General features: G+C 45.6%; 1 non-coding gene and 33 pseudogenes across 1 annotated transcript; all 34 read left to right on the plus strand.

Annotated features, from left to right (window-relative positions):
- Positions 1-324: 324 nt before the first annotated feature.
- Positions 325-443, plus strand: LOC148253933 (5S ribosomal RNA; annotated as a pseudogene).
- A 511-nt stretch (positions 444-954) lies between these two features.
- On the plus strand, positions 955-1,073 carry LOC148253934 (5S ribosomal RNA; annotated as a pseudogene).
- A 531-nt stretch (positions 1,074-1,604) lies between these two features.
- LOC148253935 (5S ribosomal RNA) lies at positions 1,605-1,723 on the plus strand (annotated as a pseudogene).
- A 560-nt stretch (positions 1,724-2,283) lies between these two features.
- LOC148253936 (5S ribosomal RNA) lies at positions 2,284-2,404 on the plus strand (annotated as a pseudogene).
- Positions 2,405-2,608: 204 nt separating this feature from the next.
- On the plus strand, positions 2,609-2,727 carry LOC148253937 (5S ribosomal RNA; annotated as a pseudogene).
- A 207-nt stretch (positions 2,728-2,934) lies between these two features.
- Positions 2,935-3,053, plus strand: LOC148253938 (5S ribosomal RNA; annotated as a pseudogene).
- Positions 3,054-3,259: 206 nt separating this feature from the next.
- Positions 3,260-3,378, plus strand: LOC148253939 (5S ribosomal RNA; annotated as a pseudogene).
- Positions 3,379-3,585: 207 nt separating this feature from the next.
- LOC148253940 (5S ribosomal RNA) lies at positions 3,586-3,704 on the plus strand (annotated as a pseudogene).
- Positions 3,705-3,910: 206 nt separating this feature from the next.
- Positions 3,911-4,029, plus strand: LOC148253941 (5S ribosomal RNA; annotated as a pseudogene).
- Positions 4,030-4,236: 207 nt separating this feature from the next.
- On the plus strand, positions 4,237-4,355 carry LOC148253942 (5S ribosomal RNA; annotated as a pseudogene).
- Positions 4,356-4,561: 206 nt separating this feature from the next.
- Positions 4,562-4,680, plus strand: LOC148253943 (5S ribosomal RNA; annotated as a pseudogene).
- A 560-nt stretch (positions 4,681-5,240) lies between these two features.
- On the plus strand, positions 5,241-5,359 carry LOC148253944 (5S ribosomal RNA; annotated as a pseudogene).
- Positions 5,360-5,565: 206 nt separating this feature from the next.
- LOC148253945 (5S ribosomal RNA) lies at positions 5,566-5,684 on the plus strand (annotated as a pseudogene).
- Positions 5,685-6,242: 558 nt separating this feature from the next.
- Positions 6,243-6,361, plus strand: LOC148253946 (5S ribosomal RNA; annotated as a pseudogene).
- A 561-nt stretch (positions 6,362-6,922) lies between these two features.
- Positions 6,923-7,041, plus strand: LOC148253947 (5S ribosomal RNA; annotated as a pseudogene).
- A 523-nt stretch (positions 7,042-7,564) lies between these two features.
- On the plus strand, positions 7,565-7,683 carry LOC148253948 (5S ribosomal RNA; annotated as a pseudogene).
- A 221-nt stretch (positions 7,684-7,904) lies between these two features.
- On the plus strand, positions 7,905-8,025 carry LOC148253949 (5S ribosomal RNA; annotated as a pseudogene).
- A 204-nt stretch (positions 8,026-8,229) lies between these two features.
- Positions 8,230-8,350, plus strand: LOC148253950 (5S ribosomal RNA; annotated as a pseudogene).
- A 233-nt stretch (positions 8,351-8,583) lies between these two features.
- LOC148253951 (5S ribosomal RNA) lies at positions 8,584-8,702 on the plus strand (annotated as a pseudogene).
- Positions 8,703-8,908: 206 nt separating this feature from the next.
- Positions 8,909-9,027, plus strand: LOC148253952 (5S ribosomal RNA; annotated as a pseudogene).
- Positions 9,028-9,558: 531 nt separating this feature from the next.
- LOC148253953 (5S ribosomal RNA) lies at positions 9,559-9,677 on the plus strand (annotated as a pseudogene).
- Positions 9,678-9,884: 207 nt separating this feature from the next.
- Positions 9,885-10,003, plus strand: LOC148253954 (5S ribosomal RNA). The gene has a single exon (XR_015820133.1). It is a non-coding gene; the product is annotated as a 5S ribosomal RNA (ribosomal RNA).
- A 561-nt stretch (positions 10,004-10,564) lies between these two features.
- On the plus strand, positions 10,565-10,683 carry LOC148253955 (5S ribosomal RNA; annotated as a pseudogene).
- A 203-nt stretch (positions 10,684-10,886) lies between these two features.
- On the plus strand, positions 10,887-11,005 carry LOC148253956 (5S ribosomal RNA; annotated as a pseudogene).
- A 204-nt stretch (positions 11,006-11,209) lies between these two features.
- LOC148253957 (5S ribosomal RNA) lies at positions 11,210-11,328 on the plus strand (annotated as a pseudogene).
- A 205-nt stretch (positions 11,329-11,533) lies between these two features.
- Positions 11,534-11,652, plus strand: LOC148253958 (5S ribosomal RNA; annotated as a pseudogene).
- Positions 11,653-11,856: 204 nt separating this feature from the next.
- Positions 11,857-11,975, plus strand: LOC148253959 (5S ribosomal RNA; annotated as a pseudogene).
- Positions 11,976-12,888: 913 nt separating this feature from the next.
- LOC148253960 (5S ribosomal RNA) lies at positions 12,889-13,007 on the plus strand (annotated as a pseudogene).
- A 205-nt stretch (positions 13,008-13,212) lies between these two features.
- On the plus strand, positions 13,213-13,331 carry LOC148253961 (5S ribosomal RNA; annotated as a pseudogene).
- A 208-nt stretch (positions 13,332-13,539) lies between these two features.
- On the plus strand, positions 13,540-13,658 carry LOC148253962 (5S ribosomal RNA; annotated as a pseudogene).
- Positions 13,659-14,191: 533 nt separating this feature from the next.
- Positions 14,192-14,310, plus strand: LOC148253963 (5S ribosomal RNA; annotated as a pseudogene).
- A 205-nt stretch (positions 14,311-14,515) lies between these two features.
- Positions 14,516-14,635, plus strand: LOC148253964 (5S ribosomal RNA; annotated as a pseudogene).
- Positions 14,636-14,842: 207 nt separating this feature from the next.
- Positions 14,843-14,961, plus strand: LOC148253965 (5S ribosomal RNA; annotated as a pseudogene).
- A 560-nt stretch (positions 14,962-15,521) lies between these two features.
- On the plus strand, positions 15,522-15,640 carry LOC148253966 (5S ribosomal RNA; annotated as a pseudogene).
- Positions 15,641-15,697: the final 57 nt, after the last annotated feature.

Genomic DNA, 15,697 nt, shown 5'->3' on the forward strand with positions numbered 1-15,697 from the left:
ATTCTATCAGAACTCCGCAAGTTAAGGGTGCTTGGGCGAGAGTTGTACTAAGATGGGTTACCTCCTGCGAAGTCCTTATATTTCACCCATTTTCTTGGGATATCCTCGTGTTGCACCTATTTTTTTGCAGATGATCCTTTCGACGTTACGCGCGACGTGACTTATGGTCCGCAGGTTTATTTGCAAATGTGAGTCACAGCGCCGTGGAATTTTACTTGATATTTGAACGAGAACGAGAGGTGCAGTGCGCACGCACAAGGAAACAAATGATGGGAGGGGGAAGAAAGGTGAAGGAGTGAATGTATTTGCAGCGCGAAATTAATCAGGTGCGATCATACCAGCACTAATGCATCGGATCCCATCAGAACTCCGCAGTTAAGTGTTCTTGGGCGAGAGTAGTACTCGGATGGGTGGCCTCCTGAGAAGTCCTCGTGTTGCACCTAATTTTTTTCGGATGGGTCCTTTGACGTTACGCGCGAATGGAATTATGAACCGCTGGTTTATTCTCAAAGGTGAGTCACGGTGCCGGGATGCAGAAAGAAACAAATGACGGGAGGGGGGATGGAAGGAGTGTATGTATTTGCATCGCATAATGAAACATGAGCAATCATACCAGCACTAATGCAACGGATTCTATCAGAACTCCGCAAGTTAAGGGTCCTTGGGCGAGAGTAGTGCTAGGATGGGTGACCTCCTGTGAAGTCCTTATATTTCACCCATTTTCTTTGGAAGTCCTCGTGTTGCACCCATTTTTTTGCAGATGATTCTTTCGACGTTACGCGCGACTTGAATTATGGTCAGCAGGTTTATTCGAAAATGTTAGTCACGGCGCCATGGCATTTTACTTTATATTTGAACGAGAACGGAAGGTGCAGTGCACATGCACAAGGAAACAAATGACGGGAGGGGGAAGAAAGGAGAAGGAGTGTATGTATTTGTAGCGCGAAATGAAATAGGTGCGATCATACCAGCACTAATGCACCGGATCCCATAAGAACTCCACAGTTAAGTGCGCTTGGGAGAAGGTAGTACTCGGATGGGTGACCTCCTTGGAAGTCCTCGTGTCGCACCAATTTTTTTTCAGACAGGTCGTTCGACATTACGCGCGACTGAAATTATGGTCCGCTAGTTTATACGCAAATGTGAGTCAAGAAGCAGGGGCATTTTAATCGATATTAAAACGAGAAGGAGAAGTGCAGTGTGAACACACAAGAAAACAAATGATGGGAAGGGGGAGGGAAGTAGAAGGAGTGTATGTATTTTTAGCACGAAATCAAACAGGCACGATCATACCTGCACAAATACACCGGATCCCATCAGAACTTCGTAGTTAAGTGTGCTTTGGTGAATGTAGTAAAAGGATGGGTTAACTCCTGGGAAGTTCTCGTGTTGCACCCATTTTTTTTTCAAATGGGTCGTTTGACGTTACGCGCGACTGGAACTTTTGTCCGCTGGATTATACACAAATGTGAGTCAAGACGCAGGGGCATTTTAATTGATATTAGAACGAGAAAGAGAGGTGAAGTGTGAACGCACCAGGAAACAAATGATGGGAGGGGAAAGAAAGGAGAAGGAGTGTATGTATTTGTAGCACGAAATGAAACAGGTGCGATCATACTAGCACTAATGAACCGGATCCCATTAGAACTCCGCAGTGAAGTGTGCTTGGGCGGGAGTAGTACTCGGATGTGTGACCTTCTGGGAAGTCCTCGTGTTGCACCCATTTTTTTCGGATGGGTTGTTCGACGTTACTCGTGAATTGAATTATGAACCGCTAGTTCATTCGCAAAGGTGAGTCACGGTGCTGGTGCATTTTACTTGATATTCGAACTTGAAGGAGAGATGCAGAGTGCACGCACAAGGAAACAAATGACGAGAGGGGGGATGGAAGGAGAAAGAGTGTATGTATTTGCAGCGCAGAATGAAACATGAGCGATCATACCAGACTTAATGCAATGTATTTTATCAGAACTCCGCAAGTTAAGGGTGCTTGGGCGAGAGTAGTACTAGGATGGGTGACCTCCTGCAAAGTCCTTATATTTCACCCATTTTCTTGGGAAGTTCTCGTGTTACACCCATTTTTTTGCAGATGATTCTTTCAACGTTACGCCTGACTTGAATTATGATTCACATGTTTATTCGCAAATTTGAGTCACGGCACCGTGGCATTTTACTTGATATTTGAACGAGAACGGGAGGTGCAGTTCACACGCACAAGGAAACAAATGAAGGGAGGGGGAAGAAAGGATAAGGAGTGTATGTACTTGCAGCACCAAATTAAACAGTTGCGATCATGCCAGCACTAATGCACCGGATCCCATCAGAACTTCGCAGTTAAGTGTGCTTGGGCGAGAGTAGTACTTAGATGGGGGACTTCCTGGGAATTCTTCGTGTCTCACAAATTTTTTTACATACGGGTCGTTCGACATTTCGCTCGACTGGAACTATGGTCCGCTGGTTTATACGCAAATGTGAGTAAAGAAGCAGTGGCATTTTAATCGATATTACAACGAGAAGGAGAGGTGTAGTGTTAACGCACAAGGAAACAAATGATGGGTGGGGGGAGGGAAGGAGAAGGAGTGTATGTATTTTCAGCACGAAAGGAAACAAGTGCGATCATACGAGCACAAATACACCGGATCCCATCAGAACTCCGCAGTTAAGTTTGCTTTGGCGAAAGTAGTACAAGGATGGGTAACCTTCTGGGAAGTTCTCATGTTGCACCCATTTTTTTTTTTAGATGGGTCTTTCAACTTTACGTGCGACTAGAACTATGGTCCGCTGGTTTATACGCAAATGTGAGTCAAGACGCATGGGCATTTTAATTGATATTAGAACAAGAACGGGAGGTGAAGTTTGAACGCAACAGGAAACAAATGACAGAAGGGGGAAAAAAGGGCAAGGAGTGTATGTATTTGCAGCGCGCAATTAAACAGGTGCGATCATACCAGCACTAATGCACCAGATCCCATCAGAACTCCACAGTTAAGTTTGCTTGGGTGAGAGTAGTACTCGGATGGGTGACCTCCTGGGAAATACTCGTGTCGTACTAATTTTTTTTCAGACAGGTCGTTCGACATTATGCGCGACTGGAACTATGGTCCGCTGGTTTATACGCAAATGTGAGTCAAGAAGTATGAGAATTTTAATCGATAGTAGAATGAGAAGGATAGGTGCAGTGTGAACGCACAAGGAAACAAATGATGGGAGGGGGGAGGGAAGGAGAAGGAGTGTATGTATTTTCAGCACGAAATGAAACAGGTGCGATCATACAAGCACAAATGCACCGTATCCCATCAGAACTCCACAGTTAAGTGTGTTTTGACGAAAGTAGTACAAGGATGGGTTACCTCCTGGGAAGTTCTCGTGTTGCACATATTTTTTTTTTCAGATGGGTCGTTCAACTTTACGCGCAACTGGAACTATGGTCCGGTGGTTTATACGCAAATGTGAGTCAAGACGCATGAGCATTTTAATTGATATTAGAACAAGAACAAGAGGTGAAGTTTGAACGCACCAGGAAGCAAATGACGGGAGGGGGAAAAAAGGACAAGGAGTGTATGTATTTGCAGCGCGCAATTAAACAGGTACGATAATACCAGCACTAATGCACCAGATCCCATAAGAACTCCGCAGTTAAGTTTGCTTGGGCGAGAGTAGTATTCGGTTGGGTGACCTCTTGGGAAGTCCTCGTGTCGCACTAATTTTTTTTCAGACGGGTCGTTCGACATTACGCGTGACTGGAACTATGGTCCGCTGGTTTATATGCAAATGTGAGTCAAGAAGCAGGAGCATTTTAATCGATATTAGAACGAGAAGGATAGGTGCAGTGTGAACGCACAAGGAAACAAATGATGGGAGGGGGGAGGGAAGGAGAAGGAGTGTATGTATTTTCAGCACGAAATGAAACAGGTGCGATCATACCAGCACAAATGCACCGGATCCCATCAGAACTCCGCAGTTAAGTGTGCTTTGGCGAAAGTAGTACAAGGATGGGTTACCTCCTGGGAAGTTCTCGTCTTTCACCCTTTTTTTTTTCAGATGGGTCGTTTGATGTTACGCGCGACTGGAACTATGGCCCGCTGGTTTATACGCAAATGTGAGTCAAGAAGCAGGGGCATTTTAATCGATATTAGAACGAGAAGGAGAGGTGCAGTGTGAACACACAAGGAAACAAATGATGGGAGGGGGGAGGGAAGGAGAAGGAGTGTATGTATTTTCAGCACGAAATTAAACAGGTGCGATCATACCAGCACAAATGCACCGGATCCCATCAGAACTCCGCAGTTAAGTATGCTTTGGCGAAAGTAGTACAAGGATGGGTTACCTTCTGGGAAGTTCTCGTCTTTCACCCTTTTTTTTTTCAGATGGGTCGTTCGATGTTACGCGCGACTGGAACTATGACCTGCTGGTTTATACGCAAATGTGAGTCAAGACACAGGGGCATTTTAATTTATATTAGAACGAGAAGGAGAGGTGAAGTGTGAACACACCAGGAAACAAATGACGGGAGGGGGAAGAAAGGAGAAGGAGTGTATGTATTTGCAGCACAAAATTAAAAAGGTGCGATCATACCAGCACTAATGCACCGGATCCCATTAGAACTCTACAGTTAAGTGTGCTTGGTCAAGAGTAGTACTCGGATGGGTGACCTCTTGGGAAGTCCTCGTGTTGCACCCATTATTTTCGTTTGGGTCGTTTCACGTTACGCACGAATGGAATTATGAACCGCTGGTTCATTAGCAAAGGTGAGTCACGGTGCCGGGGTATTTTACATGATATTAGAACGAGAAGGAGAGATACAGAGTGCACGCACAAGGAAACAAATGACGGGTGGTGGGATGGAAGGAGAAAGAGTGTTTGTATTTGCAGCGCATACTGAAACATGAGCGATCATACCAGCACTAATGCAACGGATTCTATCAGAACTCCGCAAGTTAAGGGTGCTTGGGCGAGAGTAGTACTAGGATGGGTGACCTCCTGCGAAGTCCTTATATTTCACCCATTTTCTTTGGAAGTCCTCGTGTTGCACCCATTTTTTTGCAGATGATTCTTTGAACGTTACGCGCGACTTTAATTATGGTCCGCAGGTTTATTCGCAAATGTGAGTCACGGCGCCGTGGCATTTTACTTGATATTAGAACGAGAACGGGAGGTGCAGTGCGCACGCACAAGGAAACAAAGGACGGGAGGAGGAAGAAAGGAGAATGAGTGTATGTATTTGCAGCGTGAAATTAAACAGGTGCGATCATACCAGCACTAATGCACCGGATCCCATCAGAACTCCGCTGTTAAGTGTGCTTGGGCGAGAGTAGTACTCGGATCGGTGACCTCTTGGGAAGTTTTTGTGTTGCACCAATTTTTTTTCAGACGGGTCGTTCGACGTCACGCGCGACTGGAACTATGGTCGGCTGGTTTATACGCAAATGTTAGTCAAGAAGTAGGGGCATTTTAATCGATATTAGAACGAGAATGAGAGGTGCAGTGTGAACGTACAAGGAAACAAATTATGGGAGGGGGAAGGGAAGGAGAAGGAGTGTATGTATTTTCAGCACGAAATGAAACAGGCGCGATCATACTTGCACAAATGCACCGGATCCCATAAGAACTCCGCTGTTAAGTGTGCTTTGGTGAAAGTAGTACAAGGATGGGTTACCTCCTAGGAAGTTCTCGTGTTGCACCCATTTTTTTTTTCAGATGAGTCGTTCGACGTTACGCGCGACTGTTACTATGGTCCGCAGGTTTATACGCAAATGTGAGTCAAGACGCTGGGGCATTTTAATTGATATTAGAACGAGAATGAGAGGTGAAGTGTGAACGCACCAGGAAACAAATGACGGGAGGAGAAAGAAAGGAGAAGGAGTGTATGTATTTGCAGCGCGAAATGAAATAGGTGCGATCAAACCAGCATTAATGCACTGGATCCCATCAGAACTCCGCAGTTGAGTGTGCTTGGGCGAGAGTAGTACTAGGATAGGTGAGCTCCTGCGAAGTCCTTATATTTCACCCATTTTCTTGGGAAGTCCTCGTGTTGCAACCACTATTTTGCAGATGATTCTTTTGACGTTACGCACGACTTGAATTATGGTCCGCAGGTTTATTCGCATATGTGAGTCACGGCGCCGTAGCATTTTACTTGATATTTGAATGAGAACGGGAGGTGCAGTGCGCACGCACAAGGAAACAAATGACGGGAGGGGGAAGAATGGAGGAGTGTATGTATTTGCAGCGCGAAACGAAATAGGTGCGATCATACCAGCACTAATGCACCGGATCCCATCAGAACTCCGCAGTTAAGTGTGCTTTGGCGAAAGTAGTACTCGGATGGGTTACCTCCTGGGAAGTTCTCGTGTTGCACACATTTTTTTTTTCAGATGGGTCGTTCAACTTTACGCGCAACTGGAACTATGGTCCGGTGGTTTATACGCAAATGTGAGTCAAGACGCATGAGCATTTTAATTGATATTAGAACAAGAACAAGAGGTGAAGTTTGAACGCACCAGGAAGCAAATGAAGGGAGGGGGGATGGAAGGAGAAAGAGTGTATGTATTTGCAGCGCATAATGAAACATGAGCGATCATACCAGCACTAATGCAACGGATTCTATCAGAACTCCGCAGGTAAAGGTGCTTGGGCGAGAGTAGTACTAGGATGGTGACCTCTTGTGAAGTCCTTATATTTCACCCATTTTCTTGGGAAGTCCTCGTGTTGCGCTCATTTTTTTTCAGATGAATCTTTCGACGTTACGCGCGACTTGAATTATGGTCCGCAGGTTTATTCGCAAATGTGAGTCACGGCGCCGTGGCATTTTACTTGATATTAGAACGAGAACGGGAGGTGCAGTGCGCACGTACAAGGAAACAAATGACGGGAGGAGGAAGAAAGGAGAAGGAGTGTATGTATTTGCAGTGCGAAATTAAACAGGTACGATCATACAATCACTAATGCACCGGATCCCATCAGAACTCCGCTGTTAAGTGTGCTTGGGCGAGAGTAGCACTTGGATGGGTGACCTCTTGGGAAGTCCTCGTGTTGCACCAATTTTTTTTTGGATGGGTCGTTCGACGTTAAGCGCGAATGGATATATGATCCGCTGGTTCATTCGCAAAGGTGAGTCACGGTGCCGGAGCATTTTACTTGATATTAAAATGAGAATGAGAGATGCAGAGTGCACGCACAAGAAAACAAATGACGGGAGGGGGATGAAATGAGAAAGAGTGTATGTATTTGCAGCGCATAACGAAACATGAGCGATCATACCATCACTAATGCAACGGATTCTATCAGAACTCCGCAAGTTAAGGGTGTTTTGGCGAGAGTAGTACTAGGATGGGTGACCTCTTGCGAAGTCCTTATATTTCACCCATTTTCTTGGGAAGTCCTCGTGTTGCACCCATTTTTTTGTAGATGAATCTTTTGACGTTACGTTCGACTTGAATTATGGTCCGCTGGTTTATTCGCAAATATGAGTCACGGCGCCGTGGCATTTTACTTGATATTAGAACGATAACGGGAGGTAGAAGAAACGAGAAGGAGTGTATGTATTTGGAGCGTGAAATGAAACAGGTGCGATCATACCAGCACTAATGCACCGGATCCCATCAGAACTACACAGTTAAGGGTGCTTGGGCAAGAGTAGTACTAGGATGGGTGACGTCCTGCGAAGTCCTTATATTTCACCCATTTTCTTAGGAAGTACTCGTGTTGCACCCATTTTTTTACAGATGGTTCTTTCGACGTCACGCGCGACTTGAATTTTGGCCCGCAGGTTTATTCGCAAAAGTGAGTCTCTATGCCGTAGCATTTTACTTGATATTTGAACGAGAATGGGAGGTGCAGTGCGCACGCACAAGGAAACAAGTGACGGGAGAAGGAGTGTATGTATTTGCAGCGCAAAATTAAAAAGTTGCGATCATACAAGCATTAATGCACCAGATCCCATCAGAACTCCGCAGTTAAGTGTGCTTGGGTGAGAGTAGTACTCGGATGGGTGACCTCCTGGGAAGTCCTCGTGTCTCACAAATTTTTTTTCAGACAGGTTGTTCGACGTTACGCGCGACTAGAACTATGGTCCGCTGGTTTATACGCAAATGTGAGTTACGGTGCCGGGGCATTTTATTTGACATTTGAACGAGAAAGAGAGATGCAGAGTGGACGCACAAGGAAACAAATGAAGGGAGGGGGGATTGAAGGAGAAAGAGTGTATGTATTTGCAGTGCTGAATGAAACATGAGTGATCATACCAGCACTAATGCAACGGATTCTATCAGAACTCCGCAAGTTAAGGGTGCTTGGGAGGGAGTAGTACTAGGATGGGTGACCTCCTGCGATGTCCTTATTTTCACCCATTTTCTTGGGAAATCCTCGTGTTGCACCCATTTTCTTGCAGATGATTCTTACGACGTTACGTGCGACTTGAATTATGGTCCGCAGGTTTATTCGCAAATGTGAGTCACGGCGCCGTGGCATTTTACTTGATATTTGAACGAGAACGGGAGGTGTAGTGCGCACGCACAAGGAAACAAATAACGGGAGGGGAAAGAAAAGAGAAGGGGTGTATGTATTTGCAGCGTGAAATTAAACAGGTGCGATCATACCAGCACTAATGCAACGGGTTGTATCAGAACTCCGCAGTTAAGTGTGCTTGGGCGAGACTAGTACTCGGATGGATGACCATCTGGGAAGTTCTCGTGTCGCATCAATTTTTTTTCAGACGGGTCATTCGACGTGACGCGCGACTGGAACTATGGTCCGCTGGTTTATACGCAAATGTGAGTCAAGAAGCAGGGGCATTTTAATCGATATTAGAACGAGAAGGAGAGGTGCAGTGTGAACGCACAAGGAAACAAATGATGGGAGGGGGGAGGGAAGGAGAATGAGTGTATATATTTTCAGCACGAAATGAAACAGGTGCGATCATACCGGAACAAATGAACTGGATCCCATCAGAACTCCGCAGTTAAGTGTGCTTTGGCGAAAGTAGTACAAGGATGGGTTACCTCCTGGGAAGCTCTCGTCTTGCACCCTTTTTTTTTTCTGATGGGTCGTTCGACATTACCCGCGACTTGAACTATGGTCCGCTGGTTTATACGCAAATGTGATTCAAGTCGCAGGGGAATTTTAATTGATATTAGAATGAGAAGGAGAGGTGAAGTGTGAATGCACTAGGAAACAAATGACGGGAGGGGGAAGAAAGGAGAAGGAGTGTATGCATTTGCAGTGCGAAATTAAACAGGTGCGATCATACCAGCACTAATGCAACGAGTCGAATCAGAACTCCGCAGTTAAGTGTGCTTGGGTGAGACTAGTACTCGGATGGATGACTTCCTGGGAAGTCCTCGTGTCGCATCAATTTTTTTTCAGACGGGTCGTTCGACGTTACGCGCGACTGGAATTGTGGTCCGCTGGTTTATACGCAAATGTAAGTCAAGAAACATGGGCATTTTAATCGATATTAGAACGAAAAGGAGAGGTGCAGTATGAACGCACAAGAAAAAAAATGATGGGAGGGGGGAGGGAAGGAGAATGAGTGTATGTATTTTCAGCATGAAATGAAACAAGTGCGATCATACCAGCACAAATGAACCGGATCCCATCAGAACTCCGCAGTTAAGTGTGATTTGGCGAAAGTAGTATAAGGATGTGTTAACTCTTGGGAAGCTCTCGTGTTGCACCCATTTTTTTTTTCAGATGGGTCGTTCGACGTTACGCGCGACTTGAACTATGGTCCGCTGGTTTATACGCAAATGTGAGTCAAGTCGCAGGGGCATTTTAATTAATATTAGAATGAGAAAGAGAGGTGAAGTGTCAACGCACCAGGAAACAAATGACGGGAGGGGGAAGAAAGGAGAAGGAGTGTATGCATTTGCAGCGCGAAATAAAATAGGTGTGATCATACCAGCACTAATGCACCGGATCCCATTAGAACTTCGCAGTTAAGTGTGCTTGGGCGAGAGTAGTACTCGGATGGGTGACCTCTTGGGAAGTTCTCGTGTTGCACCCATTTTTTTTCAGATGGGTCGTTCGACCTTCCACACGAATGGAATTATGAACCGCTGGTTCATTCGTAAAGGTGAGTCACGGTGCTGAGGCATTTTACTTGATATTAGAACGAGAAGGAGAGATGCAGATTGCACGCACAAGGAAACAAATGACGGGAGCAGGGACGGAAGGAGAAAGAGTGTATGTATTTGCAGCGCAGAATGAAACATGAGCAATCATACCAGCACTAATGCAATTGATTCTATCAGAACTCTGCAGGTTTAGAGTGCTTGGGTGAGAGTAGTACTAGAATGGATGACCTCCTGCGAAGTCCTTATATTTCACCAATTTTCTTGGGAAGTTCTCGTGTTGCACCCATTTTTTAGCAGATAATTCTTTCGACGTTATGTGCGACTTGAATTATGGTCCGCAGGTTTATTCGCAAATGTGAGTCATGGCGCCGTGGTATTTTACTTGATATTTGAACGAGAGCCAGAGGTGCAGCGCGCACGCACAAGGAAATAAATGACGGGAGGGGGAAGAAAGGAGAAGGAGTGTATGTATTTGCAGCGCGAAATTAAACAGGTTCGATCATACGAGCACTAATGCACCGGATCCCATCAGAACTCCGCAGTTAAGTGTGCTTGGGCGAGAGTAGTACTCGGATGGGTGACCTCCTAGGAAGTCCTAGTGTCGCACAAATTTTTTTTCATACAGGTCGTTCGACGTTATGCGCGACTGGAACTACGGTCCATTGGTTTATACGTAAATGTGAATCAAGAAATAGTTGCATTTTAATCGATATTATAACGAGAAGGAGAGGTGCTGTGTGAACGCACAAGGAAACAAATGATGGGAGGGGGGAGGGAAGGAGGAATGTATGTATTTTCAGCACGAAATGAAACAGGTGCGATCATACCAGCACAATTGCACTGGATCCCATCAGAACTTCGCAGTTAGGTGTGCTTTGGCGAAAGTAGTACAAGGATGGGTTACCTCCTGGGAAGTTCTCGTGTTGCACCCATTTTTTTGTTCAAATGGGTCGTTCGACGTTACGCGCGACTGGAACTATGGTCCGCAGGTTTATTTGCAAATGTGAGTAATGGTGCCGTGGCATTTTAGTTGATATTTGAACGAGAACGGGAGGTGAAGTGCGCAGGCACAAGGAAACAAATGACGGGAGGGGGAAGAATGGAGGAGTGTATGTATTTGCAGCGCAAAATTAAACTGGTGTGATCATACCAGCACTAATGCACCGTATCCCATCAGAACTCCGCAGTTAAGTGTGCTTGGGCGAGAGTAGTACTCATATGGGTGCGCTCCTGGGAAGTCCTCGTGTCGCACCTATTTTTTTCAGACGGGTCGTTCGACGTTACGCACGACTTGAACTACGGTCCGCTGGTTTATACGCAAATGTGAGTCAAGAAGCAGGGGAATTTTAATCGATATTAGAACGAGAAGGAGAGGTGCAGTGTGAACACACAAGGAAACAAATGATGGGAGGGGGGAGGGAAGGAGAAGGAGTGTATGTATTTTCAGCACAAAATGAAACAGGTGCGATCATACCAGCACAAATGCACCGGATCCCATCAGAACTCCGCAGTTAAGTGTGCATTGGCGAAAGTAGTACAAGGATGGGTTACCTCCTGGGATGTTCTCGTGTTGCACCCATTTTTTTTTTCAGATGGGTCGTTCGATGTTACGCGCGACTGGAACTATGGTTCGCTGGTTTATACGCAAATGCGAGTCAAGATGCAGTGGCATTTTAATTGATATTAGAACGAGGAGAGGTGAAGTGTGAACGGAACAGGAAACAAATGACGGGAGGGGGAAGAAAGGAAAAGGAATGTATGTATTTGTAGCGCGAAATGAAACAGGTGCGATTATACCAGCACTAATGCACCGGATCCCATCAGAACTCTGCAGTCAAGTGTGTTTGGGCGAGAGTAGTACTCGAATGGGTGACCTCCTGGGAAGTCCTCGTGTTGCATCTATTTTTTTCGGATGGATCGTTCGACATTACGCACGAATGGAATTATGAACCGCTGGTTCATTCGTAATGGTGAGTGACTGTGCCGGGGTATTTTACTTGATATTAGAACGAGAAGGAGAGATGCAGAGTGCACGCACAACCAAACAAATGATGGGAGGGGGATGGAAGGAGAAAGAAAGAACGTATTTGCAGCGCAGAATGAAACATGAGCTATTATACCAGCATTAATGCAACGGATTCTATCAGAACTCCGCAAGTTAAGGGTGCTTGGGCGAGAGTAGTACTAGGATGGGTGACCTCTTGCGAAGTCCTTATATTTCATTCATTTTCTTGGGAAGTCCTCGTGTTGCACCCATTTTTTTGCAGATGATTCTTTCGACGTTACGCGCGACTTGAATTATGGTCCGCAGGTTTATTCGCAAATACGAGTCACGGTGCTGTGGCATTTTACTTGATATTTGAATGAGAACAGGAGGTGCAGTGCGCACGCACAAGGAAACAAATGACGGGAGGGGGAAGAAAGGAGAAGGAGTGTATATATTTGCAGTGCGAAATTAAACAGGTACGATCATACCAGCACTAATGCAACGGATTCTATCAGAACTCCGCAGTTAGGTGTGCTTGGGCGAGAGTAGTACTCGGATGGGTGACCTCCTGGGAAGTCCTTATATTTCATCCATTTTCTTCGGATGTCCTCGTGTTGCACACATTTTTTTGTGAATGATTCTTTCGACGTTACGCGTGACTTGAATTATGGTTCGTAGGTTTATTCGCAAATGTGAGTCACGGCACCGTGACATTTTTCTTGTTATTTGAACGAGAACGGGAGGTGCAGTGTGCACAGATAAAGAAACAATTCACGAAAGGGGGAAGAAAGGAGAAGGAGTGTATGTATTTGTAGCGTGAAATTAAACAGGTGTGATCATACCAGCATAAATGCACCGGATCACATTAGAACTCCGCAGTTAAGTGTGCTTGGGCGAGAGTAGTACTCATATGGGTGAGCTCCTGGGAAGTCATCATGTCGCACCTATTTTTTTCAGACGGGTCGTTCGACGTTACGCACGACTGGAACTACGATCCACTGGTTTATACGCAAATGTGAGTCAAGAAGCAGGGGAATTTTAATCGATATTAGAACGAGAAGGAGAGGTGCAGTGTGAACGCACAAGGAAACAAATGATGGGAGGGGGGAGGGAAGGAGAAGTAGTGTATGTATTTTCAGCACAAAATGAAACAGGTGCGATCATACCAGCACAAATGCACCGGATCCCATCAGAACTCTGCAGTTAAGTGTGCGTTGACGAAAGTAGTACAAGGATGGGTTACCTCCTGGGATGTTCTCATGTTGCACCCATTTTTTTTTTTCAGATGGGTCGTTCGATGTTACGCGTGACTGGAACTATGGTTCGCTGGTTTATACGCAAATGCGAGTCAAGATGCAGTGGCATTTTAATTGATATTAGAACGAGAAGGAGAGGTGAAGTGTGAACGCAACAGGAAACAAATGACGGGAGGGGGAAGAAAGGAGAAGGAGTGTATGTATTTGCAGCGCAAAATCAAACAGGTGCGATCATATTAGCACTAATGCACCGGATCCCATCAGAACTCCGCAGTCAAGTGTGCTTGGGCGAGAGTAGTACTCGGATATGTGACCTCCTTGGAAGTCCTCGTGTTGCACCCATTTTTTTTCGGATGGGTCGTTCAACGTTACGCGCGAATGGAATTATGAACCGTTGGTTCATTCGCAAAGGTGAGTGACGGTGCCAGGGCATTTTACTTGATATTAGAACGAGAAGGAGAGATGCAGAGTGCACGCACAATGAAACAAATGACGGGAGGGGGGATGGAAGGAGAAAGAGTGTATGTTTTTGTAGCGTAGAATGAAACATGAGCGATCATACCAGCACTAATGCAACGGATTCTATCATATCTCTACAAGTTAAGGGTGCTTAGGCGAGAGTAGTACTAGGATGGGTTAACTGCTGGGAAGTTCTCGTGTTGCACCCATTATTTTTTTCAGATAGGTCGTTCGACTTTACGCGCGACTGGAATTATGGTCCGCTAGTTTATACGCAAATGTGAGTCAAGATGCAGGGGCATTTTAATTGATATTAGAACGAGAAGGAGAGGTGAAATGTGAACGCAACAGGAAACAAATGACGGGAGGGGGGAGAAAGGAGAAGAAGTGTATGTATTTGCAGCACAAAATCAAACAGGTGTGATCATACCAGCACTAATTCACCGGATCTCATCCGAACTCCGCTGTCAAGTGTGCTTGGGCGAGAGTCGTACTCCGATGGGTGACCTCTTGGGAAGTCCTCTTGTTGCACCTATTTTTTTCGGATGGATCGTTCAACGTTACGCGCGAATGGAATTATGAACCGCTGGTTCCTTGGCAAAGGTGAGTCACGGTGCTAAGGCATTTTACTTTATATTAGAACGAGAAGAAGAGATGAAGAGTACACGCACAAGGAAACAAATGACGGGAGGGGGGATGGAAGGAGAAAGAGTGTATGTATTTGCAGCGCAGAATGAAACATGAGCGATCATACCAGCACTAATGCAACGGATTCTATCATAACTTCTCAAGTTAAGGGTGCTTGGGCGAGAGTAGTACTAGGATGGGTTACCTCCTGGGAAGTTCTCGTGTTGCACCCATTATTATTTTCAGATGGGTCGTTCGACTTTACGCGCGACTGGATCTATGGCCCGCTTGTTTATACGCAAATGTGAGTCAAGTCACAGGGGCATTTTAATTGATATTAGAATGCGAAAGAAAGGTGAAGTGTGAACGTACCAGGAAACAAATGACGGGAGGGGGAAGAAAGGAGAATGAGTGTATGTATTTGCAGCGCGCAATTAAACAGGTGCGATCATACCAGCACTAATGCACCGGATCCCATCAGAACTCCGCAGCTAAGTTTGATTGGGCGAGAGTAGTACTCGGATGGGTGACCTTCTGGGAAGTCCTCGTGTTGCACCCATTTTTTTCGGATGGGTTGTTAGACGTTACTCGCGAATTGAATTATGAACCGCTAGTTCATTCGCAAAGGTGAGTCACAGTGCTGGTGCATTTTACTTGATATTCGAACTTGAAGGAGAGATGCAGAGTGCACGCACAAGGAAACAAATGACGAGAGGGGGGATGGAAGGAGAAAGAGTGTATGTATTTACAGCGCAGAATGAAACATGAGCGATCATACCAGACTTAATGCAACGTATTTTATCAGAACTCCGCAAGTTAAGGGTGCTTGGGCGAGAGTAGTACTAGGATGGGTGACCTCCTGCGAAGTCCTTATATTTCACCCATTTTCTTGGGAAGTCCTCGTGTTGCACCCATTTTTTTACAGATGATTTTTTCGACGTTACGCGCGACTTGAATTATGGTCCGCAGGTTTATTCGCAAATGCGAGTGATGGTGCCGTGGCATTTTACTTGATATTAGAACGAGAACGGGAGGTGCAGTGCGCACGTACAAGGAAACAAATAACGGGAGGGGGATGAAAGGAGAAGGAGTGAATGTATTTACAGCGCAAAAATAATAAGGTGCGATCAAACCAGCACTAATGTACCGGATCCCATCAGAACTTCGTAGTTAAGTGTGCATTGGCGATAGTAGTACTCAGATGGGTGACCTCCTGGGAAGTCTTCGTGTTGAACCCATTTTTTTCAGATGGGTCATTCTACGTTACGCGCGAATGGAATTATGAACCGTTGGTT

Source organism: Carica papaya, chromosome 5 (genome assembly GCF_054855325.1).
Source record: "Carica papaya isolate Zhongbai chromosome 5, ASM5485532v1, whole genome shotgun sequence".
In the NCBI taxonomy this organism is placed as follows: Eukaryota; Viridiplantae; Streptophyta; class Magnoliopsida; order Brassicales; family Caricaceae; genus Carica; species Carica papaya.